Below are 15,000 nucleotides of genomic sequence, written 5' to 3'. Positions count from 1 at the left end.
CTTTGCTACTTTCTCTGAAACACTTTGAATTTGTTGCCAAAAGTTAAGTCTCGTATCCAGTATAACTCCCAAATATTTAACTGCCGACTTTGTCTCAACTCTGTTTTGGCCGTAGCTAACTCGAAGTCGTGTTGTCGCATAGCCAATCAGTTGAGTATTGCTTGGCATCTCCAACTGCAGTACGCTGTCATACATAATGTTCCACAAGTCCGGCCCCAATATAGAACCCTGCGCGGGTTGCTATAACCCGATGTTATCTGTATACATTTTGTACCACCATCGATTGAGTATTGCAGACTACTCTCACTAAGGTAATCCTCCAGTATTCGCTGCAAATATTGCGGGACTCGAAATCTTCCTCGCAACTTTTGTAAGATGTCCTCCCATCTCGTCGAGTTAAAAGCATTCTTCACGTCTAACGTCACCAGTAGTGCCAGCTTTCTTGAATGGTGATTACCCGATTCGGCGGCCCTGACTGCATCCACCACCCCTTTTTATTGCGTCCATCGTTGACCGTCCTTTCCTGAAACCATACTGCATGTCTGCCAGTCCTCCCGCTGCTTCTATGGCCGCCTGCAGCCTCTTCTTCAATAATTTCTCTAGCAGTTTTCCGGCCATGTCAAGCATGCACAAGGGCCTGTAGGACGCTGCCAACAGCGGATTGCTCCTTCCCTCATCTAACAACACCAGGCGGGCGTGCTTCCACCGCTTACAGGATACGCCTTCTTCCAGATAGGTATTATATGCCTCCAGTAGTACCTGCGAGCACGTATTTACAACTTCCTTGATGACCTCTCCTTGTATCCCATCTGGTTCCGGGGCCTTCCCGTTTTTGATTGTACTGGCCGCCTCTTTTAATTACTCCAGGGTGAATTTAGGAACATCCCCTTCAGCTACTGTTTTTTGGGTCATCGTCCGGATAGGATGCGAGGGGAAAAGGGCGTCAACAATCTCTTCCAACTTGTCAGATGTTACGTGTTCGTTGGAGACCCGATCCTCTTCATTACAATCTTATATCCGAGTCCCCACAGATCCTTATCCACATCCTTGCAAAGGTCTCTCCAGCATTTTATCTTGCTTCTGCCAATGGAAATTCTAAGCGTCTTCCTTGCAGTTCGGTGTTCCATGAATGCTTGTGCCGCTTCTGGTTCATTCCTTTTGCGTTGTGCAGCTCGCCGCAGTCGTATGCACTCTTTTCTAAGATCCGAAATCTCTGGCGTCCACCAGTACACCGGGCGTCTTCCTCGATTAATTCTTTTCTTTGGCATAGCCTCATCACACGCCGCTTTTATGGCCTCAATCGTGTCTTCTGCGATCTTTTCCGTTTTTGCGCGTCCTGTATCTTCAATCTGAGTTTCTTTCATTTTGTTAAATCTGACTTGTAACGTCTCTGCTAATCTGACCTTATTTAATTTGTTAACGTTCCATCCATGCCCTTCTCTTTTGCGATTGCTTCTTGGTACTGCCCCTATGCTGAAAGTAATGTATTGGTGGTCACTATCCGTGAAGTCCTCTACAACTCTCCCTTCGTTTATTATGTTAGCAACATTTTCAGTTGCCAACGATATATCGGGTATGGTTCCAGTGTAGCCGTGACGTCGAAATGTTGGTGTGTTGCCTCTATTTAAAACTACCAGTCCTTGCCTCGATGCCATCTCCATTATGAGTTTGCCTCTTATGTTCGGCACCGACATACCCCACTCAACCGCCCTAGCGTTAAAATGTCCTGCAACTATCTTTTGACCCATCATTCCATTTATGGCATCCTCCAATGCCCCCAGGCTGCGCTCGTAATTTTCCATTGCCTGGTTTGGGGTGAAGTAACAGCTGAATAAAACTAGACCGCGACTTCTGATCCATTCATAACTATTCCCTGCTCCATGGTCCTCTACTGGCACCGCTACTGGATCCGTGACCCATATCGCAGCGGTGCCCGTCGAATCCGAATACCAGTCCTGGTGATCTCCGTTCCTGTATTGTTCACTTATTAGTACCACATCCGCCCCCTTCTCGATTTTTAGTTGGACGAGGAGGTCGTTGGCCATTCTGCTCCTATTCGTATTACCTTGTAGTACTCTAATCATCGCGACGTTTTTTAACTTTCTCTAGTGCCACCCTAAAAGCATTACATCTACCTGTCCCCGATATATGATCCACATCTACTTGGCATTCCTTAACTTTGTGGCCCCTACGTCCACATCTATAACAGAGGTCCGCACGATCGACTCCGTTGCAATTGCTTCTTATATGGCCATAACAAAGACACCTGTAGCATTGCTTTACTTATACCCTTTCCCTTATCCTGCAGTTTATCCGACTCCGTAGCTGGAGTCGGGCTCCGACCCTTGTCCGCTTGTTGGAGATCGTACATGGCGGCACCATCCTGGGTGTTCGAGCGAGTTCCCCTCTTCTCCTTATAATTTCGACTCTTCGCGACCTACATTGTCGCATCTTCTCAATTGCCCCTTCGAGCTTCACGAGTCCGTCCTTGATACTCATGCTCACGTCTTTCCCTTCACTTAGATTCTTTTCTATAATATTACCTGTTTGCTCTGGTGACCGGGCTAGCAGTCTACTACGCCTAAAAGGATCTGTTTTCGGTGTTCCATCCACCATAATAACCTCGATATTTTGCTTGTTGAGGTACGTTGTTGTCCTTTGGCCTACTGCTGCTACATTCTTCTTCCTCGACGTTGCCGTTGTATCTTAAGTATCCTGTTGCCTGTTTGCTGTTGTCGTTGATCTCTGCTGCGTTGATTTATTTATAAAATGCAATAACTGATCCCCTCCAGAATCCGTGGGATCGGTCTCCGAAGAGAGTGGATTCTCAAGCAGAACTGGATTACCACCTGGGGTAATAATATCTTTTGTTTTATTCATTGCATAAAAGTTGAAGTTTGAGCTCTTTGTTGTCAGACGTCGACCAAGTCGCCGCTCATTATGAGTACAGACGCGCTTGGAATTTTCCCGAAGTTTGAAGACTGCTCGTCCCATTGCCGAAATCCGCACGACGCTGGCGCACGCACCCATCCTACCCCCCAACAGCTAGCTGGTTTTAAGCGCCAGCGATTCGCATTTCACCCAGTCTCGTCGGCTTTACCGTGGTAGATTTCCAGGGGATACCCGGCAGACAACTATGTTGTCTACCCAAATATTTAACTGCCGACTTCGTCTCAACTCTGTTTTGGCCGTAGCTAACTCGAAGTCGTGTTGTCGCATAGCCAATCAGTTGAGTATTGCTTGGCATCTCCAACTGCAGTACGCTGTTATATATAATGTTTCACGAGTCCGAGCCCAATATAGAACTCTGCGCAGCACCCGACGTTATCTGCCTACATTTTGTACCACCATCAAATGAGTACAGTCACTAAGCTAACCTTCCAGTATTCGCCGCAAACACGCCGGTACTCGAACTCTTCCACGCAACTGTTGTAAAATGTCCTCTCTTCTCGCCGAGTTAAAAGCATTCTTCACGTCTAACGTCACCAGTAGTGCCAGCTTTCTTGAATGGTGATTACCCGATTCGGCGGCCCTGACTGCATCCACCACCCCTTTTTATTGCGTCCATCGTTGACCGTCCTTTCCTGAAACCATACTGCATGCCTGCCAGTCCTCCCGCTGCTTCTATGGCCGCCTGCAGCCTCTTCTTCAATAATTTCTCTAGCAGTTTTCCGGCCATGTCAAGCATGCACAAGGGCCTGTAGGACGCTGCCAACAGCGGATTGCTCCTTCCCTCATCTAACAACACCAGGCGCGCGTGCTTCCACCGCTTACAGGATACGCCTTCTTCCAGATAGGTATTATATGCCTCCAGTAGTACCTGCGAGCACGTATTTACAACTTCCTTGATGACCTCTCCTTGTATCCCATCTGGTTCCGGGGCCTTCCCGTTTTTGATTGTACTGGCCGCCTCTTTTAATTACTCCAGGGTGAATTTAGGAACATCCCCTTCAGCTACTGTTTTTTGGGTCATCGTCCGGATAGGATGCGAAGGGAAAAGAGCGTCCACAATCTCTTCCAACTTGCCACTCCCTAGATGTTCCGTATTCGTTGCACACTCGGTCCTCTTCATTACAATCTTATATCCGAGTCCCCAGGGATTCTCATCCACGTCCTTACAAAGGTCTCTCAAGCATTTTGTCTTAATTTTGCCAATGGAAATTCTAAGCGTCTTCCTTGCAGTTCGGTACTCCATGAACGCCTTTGCCACTTCTGATCCATTCCTTTTGCGTTGTGCAGCTCGCCGCAGTCGTATGCACTCTCTTCTAAGATCCGAAATCTCTGGCGTCCACCAGTACATCGGGCTTCTTCCTCAATTAATTCTTTTCTTTGGCATAGCCTCATCAAACGCCGCTTTTATGGCCCCCATCTTGTCTTCTGTGATCCTATCCGCTTTTGCGCGTCCTGTATCTTCAATCTGAGTCTCACTACCCGTGAAGTCCTCTATAGCTCTCCATTCGTTTATTATGTTAGCAACATTTTCAGTTGCCAATGATATATCGGGTATGGTTCCAGTGTAGCCGTGCCTTCGAAATGTTGCTGTGCTGCCTCTGTTCAAAACTACTTGTGCCTGCCTCGATACCATTTCCATTATGAGTTTGCTTCTTCTGTTCGGCACCTACATGCCCCACTCAACCGCCCTATACGTTAAAATTTCCCGCAACTATCTTTTGACCTATTATTCCATTTGTGGCATTCTCCAGTGCCTCCAGGCTGCGCTGGTAATTTCTATAGGCTGGTTTGGAGTGAAGTAACATCTGAATAAAACTAGACCGCGACTCCTGATCCATACATAACTATTCCGTGCTCCATGGTCCTTTACTGGCACCGCTACTGGATCCGTGACCCATATCGCAGCGGTGCCCGTCGAATCCGAGTACTAGTCCTGGTGATCTCAGTTCCTGTATTGTTCACTTATTAGTACCACATCCGCCCCCCTCTCTATTTTTACTTGAGCGAGGAGGTTGTTGGCCATTGTGCTCCTATTCACATTACCTTGTAGTACTCTAATCATCGCAATAATTGTATTATTATGCAAATATTTCTTTAAATAATAATGCCCTTTTCTTATTCTCTTAAACATTTTTGTAATAATACAGAGAATAAAGTATAATAAATAAATAAAAAAAAAAAAAAAATATTTGTAATAATAATAATAATATTAATAATAATAATAATAATAATAATAATAATAATAATAATAATAATAATAATAATATTAATAATAATAATAATAATAGTAATCATAATAGTAAAAATAGCAATATTAATAATAATAATAATAATAATAATAATAATAATAATAATAATAATAATAATAATAATAATAATAATAATAACAATAATAATAATAATAATAACAATTCTAACAAAAATAATAATAATAAAAATAATAAAATAATAATCATCATAAAATTAATAATAATAATAATAATGATAATAATAATAATAATCATGAAATTAATAATAATAAAAATAATAGTAATAATAATAATAATAATAATAATAATAATAGTAATCATAATAATAAAAATAAAAAAATTAATAATAATAATAATAATAAAAATAATAATAATAAAAATAATAATAATAATAATAATAATAATAATAATAATAATAATAATAATAATAGTAATCATAATAGTAAAAATAGCAATATTAATAATAATAATAATAATAATAATAATAATAATAATAATAATAACAATAATAATAATAATAATAACAATTCTAACAAAAATAATAATAATAAAAATAATAAAATAATAATCATCATAAAATTAATAATAATAATAATAATGATAATAATAATAATAATCATGAAATTAATAATAATAAAAATAATAGTAATAATAATAATAATAATAATAATAATAATAGTAATCATAATAATAAAAATAAAAAAATTAATAATAATAATAATAATAAAAATAATAATAATAAAAATAATAATAATAATAATAATAATAATAATAATAATAATCATAATAATAAAAATAATAATATTAATAATTATAATAATAAAAATCATGATAATAAGAATAATAATAAAAATAATAATAATAATAACAATAATAATAATAATAATAATAATAATAATAATACTAATAATAAGAATAATAGTTACCATAATAATAATAATAATAATAATAATATTATAAATAACAATAATAATCATAGTAAAAAAAATAACAATAATAACAATAATATTAATAATAATAGCCATAATAATAATCATAATAATCATAATAATAATAATATTAATAATAATCATAATATTGTAATAATAATAATCATAATAATAAGAATAATAACAAAAATAGTAATAATAATAATAATAATAATAATAATAAAAATAATAATAATAGTTACCAAAATAATAATAAAATTCATGATTATTATAAATAATAATCATGATAATGATAATAATAACAATAATTATAATAATAGTCATAATAATAATAATAATGATAATAATAATAAAATAATAATAATAATCGTAACTACTATAATAATAATAATAATAATAGCAATAATAATAAAAATAATAATAATAATAGTAACAACAACTAATAATAATAAATAACAATAATAATAATAGCAATAATAATAATAACAATAACAATAATAATAATAATTGTAATAATTATAATAATAATTATAATAATTATAACAATAATAACATTACCTTGTATTACTCTAATCATCGCGACGTTTTTTTAACTTTCTCTAGTGCCACCATTACATTAAAGCATTACATCTATCCGTCCCTGATATATGGTCTGCATCTGCTTGCTTCATTTCGGTGTACAGCAGGCATACCGGATTTTCCTGGCATTCCTTAACTTTGTTGCCTCTAGGTCTATAGCAGAAGTCCGCCTGATTGACTCCGCTGCAATTGCTCCTTATATGGCTATAACCAATACACCTGTAGCATCGTTTTACCTCTGCCCTTTCTCTTACCCTGCAGTTTATCCATCCTATTTTCACTTTACCCGTTGTAATAAGTTCCCTAGCGTATTTGGTCTTCATTTCTATTATTGCCAACCTCTGCTCCCTCCTAATATGTTTTGTTAGAGTCAGCTTGTATTCCGGCTCCCGCCCAAGAGCGTCCTTCAGTGCGGCCTTTACCCCTCCTTCCGTTGTAAGAAAATCGAGGTCCCTTATTTCCAAAGGAACAATCGGAGTCAAGCCCTATACCACGGCCGTCGTGCCTAGCACATTCTGTAAGCTCCTAACAAAACCCCGCTTATCTTTGTTCTCATTTGACATCTCCACAAGTACATCCCCTCTTTGGGTTCTTCGGACTCCCCTGATAACTGCTTGTGACGCTCCAGGATCCACATTGCTCCTAATATCCTTTAATATCTCGGCATATGATTTCCCTTGCCCGGGTCTACCTGAATAGACCATTTAGTGCATTTTGCAAGTTATTTAAAATTTGGCTGCAATCAGTGTCTGCACAATATATCACAGTATCGTCGGCGAAAATTGATAATATGGTGTTTCGAGTTAATGGCATATCGGAAGTACATACGTTATATAATATGGGCCCCAGAACTGAGCCCTGGAGCACACCAGCCTCCACTTGATGATAGTCAGAGAATATACCATTTACAGAAACCCTAAACTTCCTTTCATTGAAGCAAAATTCGAATCATTTTAATTAAATACACAGGAAATCTATACATTTTAAGCTTATGCAGTAGCCCCCTATGCCACACCGTGTCAAATGCTGAGTTAATTCCAAGAGTCACCATGCCAACCGATTTTTTGTCCTGGAAATTTTCTTTAACATAATTTTTAACACGCAATAATGGATGCAATGTATTATGGCCTTCTTTCAATGAATTCATTTAGTCTAATTTTAATAATTTTTTCAAATATTTTTGACAGGTTACTGAGTAGACTTATCGGTCGGTAACTGTTAACGCCGTCAGGAGGCTTTCCCGGCTTAAGAATCGCGATAACATATGCCTCCTTCCATGCGTTAGGGAAATAGCCGAGCTTCAAGCAAGCGTTATAAATTGAATTTAAATAAATCTTTGTACAATTAGGAAGTTTTTTAATACATAAGTTTGTAATAAGATCTGCACCAGGTGATTTTTTTGTTTTTAAAGCAGAAATGACGTGATTTATTACGTGAGATGTTATAGGTTCAAAATTTTCGATGTCCAAACCATCTATCTGTCCAGCAGAAATATTGACCTGCGAAATAGTGATAGCATCACCTAAGACATCGTTATTCTTATGTTTGTTATAAAAATTTTTCCCTAAAGCATTACCTTTTTCAATATTTGTAGTGTGAATCGAATTATTATCCTTAAGAGCCGGAACATATTTATTTTTAGTTTTAACAATTTTAACAAACTTCCAGAGAGGTTTCCCACCCCAGTTCAGGGAGCCTAGGGTACTAGACCACTTCTTACTTCTGTATTCTATAATTTCAGTCCTAATTTTATATTTCAACTGCCTCAACTGTGCACAATATAACAATAAACGATTACGAATCCACTTCCTTCTGACTGAGTTTCTACGATTAATTAGTGAAACCAAATAAGGAGGCAACTTCGTATTACAGGTATTTATTTTTAAACCTATCCTTTAAATAAGCCCGATAAAAATGCCAATTTGCGTTATGATAATCTAAATAAAAATTATCAGTACTGACAACCGATCCACTAATTTGCACCCCCACCGGAAGATGGTCAGACGATAGATTATCAAGAATCATAGGTTGAGAACAAAAATCAGGTGAATTTGTGAGAAAAAAGTCAAGTGTAGAAGGTTGAGAATTTACATTAGCTGGACAATATGTAGGTTCAAAGAGATAAAGCAAATTTATCAGTTTGCAGCAGGTTATTTAGAACATTTCGCCAACAGTTAGCCCGAGCACAGCCCCAATTCCAGTTCCTAGAATTCATGTCGCCGCCAACAATATAATTGCCCATGATCCTTGACACCCTCAGCAAATCATTTTTAACAAAGTTTTAATTTTTTCCCGTTTGATTTTTTTATCTAAGTTTAATTTATTTGTATAATTTTTAGTGGCCGAAAAGTATACTGCATAGAGCTTAAATGTTTGAGCATCACTAGTAGTTATTTTTAAACCTATATTTTCAATCAGCTCAGTTTGCAACACTGGTAAGGGAGAGTGCTCCAAAACGCCCTTTACAATTATGGCAACAACACCACCCTTGCGATCCGTGCGATCGTTTCTATATATTTTGTAGTAAGGTGAAGCTAAATTGATTGTAGGATTCAACCAAGTTAGAAATTTAAAAAATTCAATACTTTCATTTGCTATGGAACGAGCATTCCAAATTATAATATTAATTTTGTTGGAAGAAATCATTTTGAATACAAATATTTTACCGAGAGTTCGGTTATAATCATAAACTGCTCATGCTTATTTTTACATTGGCTTAATTTACCTAAAATTTCTTTAGTTAATTTTAAAATTTCATCTACAGAAAATAAATTACAATTTGTGTCATTTAAATTATTAAAATTGTTGTTGTTGTTATTTTCATTATTATTATTGTAGGTATTAATATTCATCATCATCATCATCATTGTTGGCTCAGCGATCCATATTGAATCTTGGCCTCCTTTAAAAGATTTCTCCACTCATCTCTGTTTGCGGCGATTGATCTCCAATTCCTCTGATTTAAATTTTCAGCAATTTTTTCGATATTATCTAGCCAACGTAGTTTTGGCCTACCAACATTTCTCTTTCCTTCTGGACCATATTTAAATATTTTGTTTGTTGCTTTATCTTGGTCCATTCTTGATACATGGCCAGCCCACTTTAATTGTTGAATTTTAATACGGCTACTTAATTTTGACTCTTTTAAAACGTTATAACATTCTTCATTGGTTCTTAGGCGTATTGAACCATCTTCCTCTATTCTTGGCCCCAAAATCCGTCTGATTATTTTTCTTTCAAATACGTCAAGTTTGTTTTCATCACTCCTTTTCAGAGTCCAAGTCTCAGCACCATATATAAGAACTGGCACAATTAACGTTTTGTATAATTGGATCTTTGAGTTTTGACTTAATAAGTTCGATCCCATAATTTTATATAAAGAGGCGTATGCCTTGTTTGCTGCTTTTAATCGTTCATTTATTTCTTCGGTGCAGTCGTTTGATATATTGATAATCGACCCAAGATATTTGAAACGATTGACCCTTTCAAAACTATGCTCATTGAGAACGATTATTTGGTCATTAGTAGTGTGCTGGTTACTCATGTACTTCGTTTTGCTTGCATTTATAACTAATCCAATTTGCCTTGCTGATTCTTCAAAACTTTTGAAATTTTCTTTTAATGTGTTGATGTTTCGAGCAATAAGGTCCACGTCGTCGGCGAAAGCCAAAATTTGTGAGGACTTATTCCAAAGGCAGCCGTTCGTTTCAATTTTCGATGAACGTATTATTTTTTCAAGAGCGAAGTTAAATAACGTTGGAGAAAGCACATCACCTTGCTTTGCTCCATAATATGCTTCAAAAGGTTCCGACAATTCTCCTTGAACTCTGACGTAATTCTGATTTTTACTTGTGGCCATCTTTGGTAAGTTGACTAGTTTCTTAGGTACACCAAATTCCACCATGGCCATCCATAGTTTATCACGTTGTATAGAGTCGAAAGCCTGTTTGAAATCAATAAACAAATGATGAAATTTATAATTATATTCTGCGCTTTTTTCAATTAATTGCCTGATGGTAAAAAGTTGGTCAGTTGTCGATTTTCCAGGCGTAAAACCAGCCTGGTAATCAAAAATAACTTCTTGGGTATATACTTTTAATCTATTGTTTAATATAGAGGTGAATATTTTATAAGCTGCACATAATAGTGTAATTCCTCTATAATTTTGGCAATCCAATTTATCTCCTTTTTTATATAAAGGTACAACTATACCTTTGTGCCATTCATCAGGCATACTTTCTTCCCTCCAAATCTTTTTTACAAGTTTATGTAGTTCTTTTTCTAGAAGAATACCACCACTCTTAAACATTTCACCCGGTATCTCATCAATACCACTGGCCCTGTTATTTTTCAGATTCTTTATACTTTCATGCATATCCTGTTCTGTGGGCTCTTCGATATACACTTCAGCTGTACTAAATTCGTTTTTATGTTCGTTTGTTCTGATGATGTTGGAATTATATAAATCATTAAAGTGATTTGCCCACCTTTTAAGTATTGATGTTTTTTCTTGCAGTATATCTCCATTCGTATCTCTACAAGCGACAACAGTAGGATTAAAATCATTTGTTATACATTTCATTTCTTTGTAGAATTTTTTTGCGTCATTTATTTGTCTAAAATTTTCAATATTTCTTAGTTTGCTTTCCAGCAATGCTCTTTTCTTTCTTCTAAATAAATTTTGTGCTGAATTCCTTAGTCTTTTATATTCCAGAAAATTCGTTCTCGTATTTCGATGCAACATTTTTTGCCTGGCGTCATTTTTTAGATTATTTGCCAATAGGCATTCATCATCCCACCAGCCATTTCTTTGAGCTCTAGCTGTTGTTTTTAGAACTCGATCTGAGGCTCTTGTGACTGCCGATTTAATTCTGTTCCAGTGGTTATTAATGTCCGTATCATTTATACTGCCATTCATATCATTGTTTGTCAAATTTTGGTTTATATGATCAACGAACTGGTTTTTAATGTCACTATCTTTTAGGCGGCTCACATCCCATTTCTTCTTACTTCTTTTCCTTTCTTTTCTTTCAGAGGATATTCTTGCCTTAAAAACAGCACACACCAGGAAATGATCAGTATCGTGTGATGCCCCCCTAAAACTTCTGACATCCTGAATGTTGTTTCGATGTCTAGAATCGATCAGAAAATGGTCTATTTGGGTTTTAAAATTTCTACTTGGGGCAGTCCATGTCTCCTTATGAATACGTTTATGTTCAAATGTCGTGCTACTAATTACCATTCTACGGTATTGTGCCAGATCTACTACTCGACAACCATTGTCATTTGATTCTGTATGCAGGCTGTGTGGAGTTGATGATGTTCTCCCTATTTGAGCATTAAAATCTCCTGCAATTATTTTTATATCATTTTTCGGCAATTCATCATACAACTGATTTAAGTTATTATAAAATAAATCCTTTTCTTCTTCACTTTTATCCTCTGTAGGTGCATGAACACAAATAATCGCCAAGTTGAAGAATTTCGTTTTAATTCTTAAAGCAGACAATCTCTCATTTTTTGCTTTAAAGTCTATAATGTTACTATTTACTTGTTTTGATACAACAAAGCCAATTCCAAACATATGTACATTATTTTTGTTACCACTAGAATATATGACGTATTGACCAGAGTTAAAAATTTTTTCTCCTAAAAATCTGGTCTCCTGTATCGCAGTAATTTGTACCTTATATTTCGTTATTTGTTCTAATAAGTTTTTAAGAGCGCCAGGTTTATATAAACTTAATACGTTCAATGTTCCTAATCTCATTTTCATCTCATAATCCGTGTTCTGTGCGAGGGTCTTTTTCCGTGTGATCAATCTGCTGTTCATCCGAGGCATCTTTCTAGGTCCCAATACAGAAGCGTGTTTCACGAGACAAGGTTGTAAGCCTTGCGCTCAACCCCCTACCAGGAGGACCGGCAATTAGTATTATAACCCCTAAGAGAGGGTGGTCTGGCTATCCCCCCAGACACTGGGCTAGATTTTTCTGAGGATCGGTGTAACCTTTACCTCAAACCCTCCTCCTTTTCCCGGGCTTGGGACCGGCAGATAGCAAATTGCAATCAGGCGGAGTTAGGTATTAATATTACTATTGTTAAAATTACCTCTAATCATATGATTCTTGTTTTGACCATTTACATTATTAGTATTATTAATTATATTGCTCCAAGGTATCTGTAGTGAAGATAATGTGTTGTTTTTATTGTTGTTGTTGTTGTTGCAGACACCAAGAGAATTTGGAAATAAAGTATTGTAATCAGCGGCACTGATGTTGTTATAATTTTTGTTGCATTAAGTAGTAGTTTTTCGTAATGTTTGATTTTTACGATTAACCAAAGCGAGATAAGTGATTTTATTAGGGCATACATCATCGAAAGAATAATGATTACCACTGCAATTGGCACATTTTTTGCTATCCTTTCTGTCACATAATGAAGCTTGATGCGAACCAGCACAATATGCACATCTTGTAACAACTTTACAGTTTTAGACCCGTGGCCATACATTTAGCAGTTGTAGCACTGGGTAATTTTTTTTCTGTGAGATCTTACGTTCCCAACGAACTTTAGTTTTATGGATGTAGTAAAAGTTATTCCTTAATTTATTTAAAGTTGTTGTACCTTTTTCAATGTACGCAATGTACAAGTTTAACTCATAATTAGATTGTGTATTTTTATTAATTTTCTTTATTTCAATATGTTTCAAACCTTTATTATTTAAGTATTTTATGATTTCAGCCGGTTCTAATACCTGCAAACCCGATAACACAGCCTTAAAAGGTTTCATATCTTTTGAATCATAGGTAAAGAATTCATATTTTTGTTGATTTAACGCAGAAATGAGTTTGCTGTTTGATTTTACAGACTTGAAATAAGTTTTCCCAATAATTGAAATCGATCTAATATAATAATAGTCAATTTCACAGGCTTTTAAAAGCTCGTGAACATCTTTTCCTTTTCTTGATTATAGTAATTGTAGGAAGCACATGTTTGCTTTCTACGTCACTAGTTATGACGCTTTCATCATCAATGTGATTATCCATATAAGAACTATTATCGTCTATTGTTTGTAATGTAACTTTAGATGTGGTACCACCACTCTTAGAATTTGTATTTTTTCGTGACGTTTTCGAAATTACATGCGGTTCATCCGCTAATTTTACATTAATTCTTCGTTTTATTTTGGTATTAATTTTTTTTTTGTTTTGTTGTTTTACAATTGTTTGTATGCTTAATTATTGCCGTATAATACAAGTGCACTCGTTGCAAGCAAAGAGAGAACTTTTGAATTATTTTAAAAAAAATTTTTTTTATTTTGTTTAAAATTTTTGCTTTATTTTTTTTTTAATATATAACAGAAAAATATTATTATAAAAGTCTAAAGAAAATTTCCAAAAAAATATTGTTATAATAGTTAAGTGCATAAATATGTATGTATATTTTTTTAAAGCTTCCTAACTAATTTTTTTTAAGCTTTCTTTATGAGTTGATTAATATTCAAAATTGTGGTTTGGCATATAGAAACACATAATTATTAAATCATGGAAGTAACATACAGAAATAAATTTTTCCAAAAAATATAAGGTTTAGGCATACATAAAATAATATTTTTATTCAAATATATGTAGGTACATGAATGTATTAGAATTTAATATTTTAAAATTTTTTGTTCAAAAAATTAGAAATAAAATTTTAAACGCAAAAATACATAATTATGAATGTTTACCTATTTTTTTAAAACTGTGGGTGAACATATAGAAATAAATTTTTAATTGTATTCAAATATATATATGTACATATGAATGTAATTTTTCAAATAAAGAAAAGGTTTAGGCAAAAACAAAATAATAATTTTATTCAAATATATGTATGTACATATGAATGTATTATATACGTACATACATATATTCTCTATGTATATTTTTTAAAGCCTGCTGACAACACATAATATTCAAAACAATAACAAATGAAGCATTAATATTCAGATGCCACAAAACATCTGATGTCTCATAAAAGCTGACATTTATTTAAGTTTATTTTGATTTTTCGAACTTAAAACATGTGAGGACATTATATTTTCGAACATTATTTATTTCTCGTTATCGATTTGTGTTTCCAATAATAAAAAGTATTATTTATTTGTTGGTTTACGTTTCTAGTAATATTAAGTATAAAAGAAAAACGCGCTTTTGTTATACAAAAATTTTTTGAGAAAATCTTAAAATAGAGCTATTTCAGGACCAAAAAGTGCCAATGTCAGATTTTTCTGGGACCCTGGAAGCAAAACC

The 15,000-nt window shown here is 35.0% G+C and overlaps 1 pseudogene; it reads left to right on the top strand.

The window, feature by feature from the left end:
* LOC129614934 (putative uncharacterized protein DDB_G0282133) overlaps positions 1-15,000 on the top strand; it is a 25,389-nt pseudogene that overhangs the window by 5,521 nt on the left and 4,868 nt on the right.

This window comes from Condylostylus longicornis, unplaced genomic scaffold (genome assembly GCF_029603195.1).
Source record: "Condylostylus longicornis isolate FDR11 unplaced genomic scaffold, ASM2960319v2 ptg000128l, whole genome shotgun sequence".
Taxonomy (NCBI): Eukaryota; Metazoa; Arthropoda; class Insecta; order Diptera; family Dolichopodidae; genus Condylostylus; species Condylostylus longicornis.
Note: the sequence above shows the minus strand (reverse complement) of the source record. Positions and strands in the feature narration are given on the sequence as shown.